We start from the raw sequence: 3897 nt of genomic DNA on the forward strand, positions 1-3897 counted from the left end.
AGCACATTCAATGACCTTGTGTTACTAATTTTTAATGTGGGTTTGATAATCCTAACTTTATGCAGTTATTGTGAAGACTGACTTACATACATAAAATTCCTAACTCAGGGACTGCCACGAAGTGAGATATTTTTCTGAGGGTTTTCATCTTGGTAGAAGGACATCTTCTATCATCTAAAAGATTTAATTTTCACTATCCAGAATCTTGCACAAGACTTGCATAGTCACCTTTGAAGTCCTCTTGTTCCTGATAAATATATTCAAATTACTCAAGTCTTTCATTCTGAACTTGAAATGCCCTTTCCTCTTAGAAAGCAAGCACACTCTGGTGTTTACTTTAGGTCTTAATGCCTTTGGGCTAGATATATCAGAGTCATATTTGATTTTGCTGACATGTTTACATTTTCATGATCATAGAAACTAGTTGTTCCAGATGATTTTAGTTAGTGGTATTTTGTTTAAATCCCCACAGGAGTGGGAAAACATTTATGAAAATCCAAAATCTTATTTGTATTTTTACTTTGGCAAGAGAAAGAAACCAAGTCTGGAAATAATAAAAATTTAAGGCTGATATATTGCCAAAATAAGAAATAGATGACACACACACACATACAGAGATTGAACTAGCTGGATATTTGATGATATTAAAAAATATTTTTAGCATGATGATGGTATTCTGTTTATGTTAAAAAGATAAGAATCTTTATCTTTTAGAGATTAAAAAGAAAACAAAAAAACTGTACAGCATTATCTGATCTGATGGAATAATAACATCTCATCCAGAGTAAGGTGACCCTGGTATAACCAAATAGAGACACTAAGCTTCTTGGCTCCCTCCCTCTTGGGAGTTGAGGGGGAACATTGTGAGTAGAATCAGAAATTAAATCATTCTAGAAACAGAAATAATGACAACCTTAAAATAAGGACATACACCGCCTTTTGAAAACACATAGAAAATGTTCCTGATCTTTCACTTCTGCTCTGAGCAGTCCCTCTCCCCAGCTACATCCTGTGTCTTCATTCACCCTCTTCTCCTAACCCCCAACGTGTATGTATGTTTCACTGCGCAATCACAGCACCTAATGATAACTGGCATACAGTCATCCTTCAATAAATACACATTAAGTTAATACTAACAACAATAATAAAAGCTATGCTTTTTAAAGCATTTATTATGTGTGAGGCACTACACTGAGCATATAGAATTTCATTCAAATGTCAAAATAATTATTTAAGGGAGATAATTGTATTATCCCCATTTTATGTATGAGAAAACTGAGACACAGAGATACTGATCAATTTTCCCAAGTTCATAAGGCTACCAAGTAATTGAATTGATTCAATTGATTCATTCAACAAACACTTATGAAGCATTTACTATTTGGCAGACACTTTGGGTTACTGTTGTATTAGTGATAAACAAAACAAAGTCCCTGCTTTCAGGGAAGTTGTGATGTTGGGGTGGACTGGGCAAAAGGAAAATAAGGGCGAGAGATATTGAGCTTTTGCACCACAGAATTTCAATATTTTAAATCCTGTTTCCACAGGCAATTATTTAAAACAGTCACAAAGAAAATGTCCAAGGAAGCATGATTAGCAAGAAGCATGTATAGCAATCCTTCAGAAACAATGTCTCAATGAAGCACTTTTCCTTGTAGTTTAACAAATGAATTTCTTTCATGTATCCTTTGTGTCTATGCCTTGAGAGAGGGCTTCAGATCATGGCAGACATACAAGCAAAAGAGAGGAGCAGTCACCAGAGCAGACCGTGGCCCCCAGGGCCCCGGTGACGAGAATACTGAGACCATCAGAGAGTTGCAGGTTCTCACGAAGGCAATCAAGCAGCAGAGAATCTTTCCTCCTTGATCAATCTTGTGCCTCCAGAAGAGTGACACTGTGGGCTTCAAAAATAAAAAATAAAATAAATCAAGTGGACATTTACATTAGCAGAAAAAAAAGCAGGCCCTGGGACAAAAAGGTTGGTGCTAATAGTTTATTTGGGAAGTGGTTCCAGAAAACACAATGAGGGAGTGGGGAAGTAAGCTAGGGAAGGGAGGGAAGATAGTCAGAAAGTGTATTAATAACAGCGTTACCACTACAAGCAACTGAGGCTGAGTCTCACTGGGGGTCCCCTGAAAAACCGTAGTGAGCAGCCCTCAGAATTCCAGGACCCACAATGCCCAGTCCTGGGTATTTTATCCAGGGACCTCCATCCCTCATTGGTTGAGGGTTGCTCTTGAGCCACTAATTCTCCAGAACTTTGGTCTTGTTCCATTTATGGGGTCAGACATAGAGGCACATGTGCTCAGGAGCGCAATGGGTGTAGTTAACTTCCCACTGGAACTGCAGGTGAGCACCAGGGAGGGATAGGGGAAATGGCAGGGCCCCGATTGGATTCATCTATTCCAAAAAAGGGCCAGTCACCCACGTTCCTCAGGGAGTCACATAATAGAGTTGTACACTGACTCTAGTGCCGATTCTATACTTCCTTAAAGTTTATACAATCTCTGTAAAGGGATGCACAATGGGGTTGAGCCTTTGGTCCACATAACACCAAGTTCTCCTCACAAATAAAAAACCAACAGGGAATTTTTTCTATATCACCTCCTTTCTCATGGTGAATCAGCATAGGAATGCTCTGCCAAAGATACACTTTACAATTTGGATTGCTCTATCTCTAAAGAAAACAAAATAATCAGTGCCTCTCTTTTCCATCAGCATAATCTATGATCTGATACCTCTGTTCAAGGCATGGCCTTCAACCACTCCATATAGTAAACTAGCATCTTTTGTTCACAGAGAGATAATTCTCTTACTCAGAAAATTGTCATGACATAAAAACTATTTGTGTATATATGTATATATGTATATATGTATACTAGTGGCTCGGTGTACAAAATTTGTTCACGGAAGAGAGGGTTCCCTCAGCCCAGCCTGCAACCTCTCCAACTCTCCAATTGGGGACATTCCTCTCATAATCTGGGACCACTGACTCCTAACTACTCACCTGTCTGCCTGCCTGCCTGATCGCCCCTAACTGCCTCAACCTGCCTGCCTGATTGCCCCTAACCTCTCTGCCTGCCTGCCTGATTGCCCCCTAACCTCTCTGCCTGCCTGCCTGACCATCCCTAACTGCCTCTGCCTGTCTTCCTGATCACCCCTAACTGCCCTCCCCTGCTGGCCTGATCTTGCCCCCAACTGCCCTCGCCTGCCAGCCTGATCTCACCCCTAATGGCCCTCCCCTGATGGCCTGATCTTGCCCCCAACAGCCCTCCCCTGCCGACCTGATCTCACCCCCAACTGCCCTTCCCTGCCAGCCTGATTGCCCCTAACTGCCTCTGCCTGCCTGATCACCCCTAACTGCCCTCCCCTGCAGGCCTGATCTTGCCCCAACTGCCCTCCTCTGCTGGCCAATTTCGTTCTGATTAGTCCATTCCTATGCCAGTCAGCGTCAAAAGCTCTGCCTCCTAGGCAGACATTATCTCCTCACAGTTGACCCAGATTTGGTTCTTATTGGTCGGTTTCTATGCCAGTCAGCGTCTCTGGGCCTATCAACGGGGCCTGATCAGAAAGGTGGAGCTGATCAGCAGCCCTGGTGGAGGCCTGGAGAGAAATGGAGGCACAGCTGCTGTAGAGAAAGAGAGAGGCAAGTGCTGATCAACAGCTGCCACACAGGCTATGGATCAGACCCTGCTTCTCTCTTCAGGCCTCTCTCCGGGCCTGATTTGCAGCCCCCTCAGCAGTCAGTGCTGGGTCCCCACAGCAACCCAGCGCTGACTGCAGGACTGACTTCCAGTTGGTTGAGCCTCTGGTTCTGACGGACCCAGGGTTTTTATATATTAGACTATATATATATATATATATATATATATATATATATGTACATATATATATATA

The sequence above is a fragment of the Myotis lucifugus genome, unplaced genomic scaffold (genome assembly GCF_000147115.1).
Source record: "Myotis lucifugus unplaced genomic scaffold, Myoluc2.0 scaffold_67, whole genome shotgun sequence".
In the NCBI taxonomy this organism is placed as follows: domain Eukaryota; kingdom Metazoa; phylum Chordata; class Mammalia; order Chiroptera; family Vespertilionidae; genus Myotis; species Myotis lucifugus.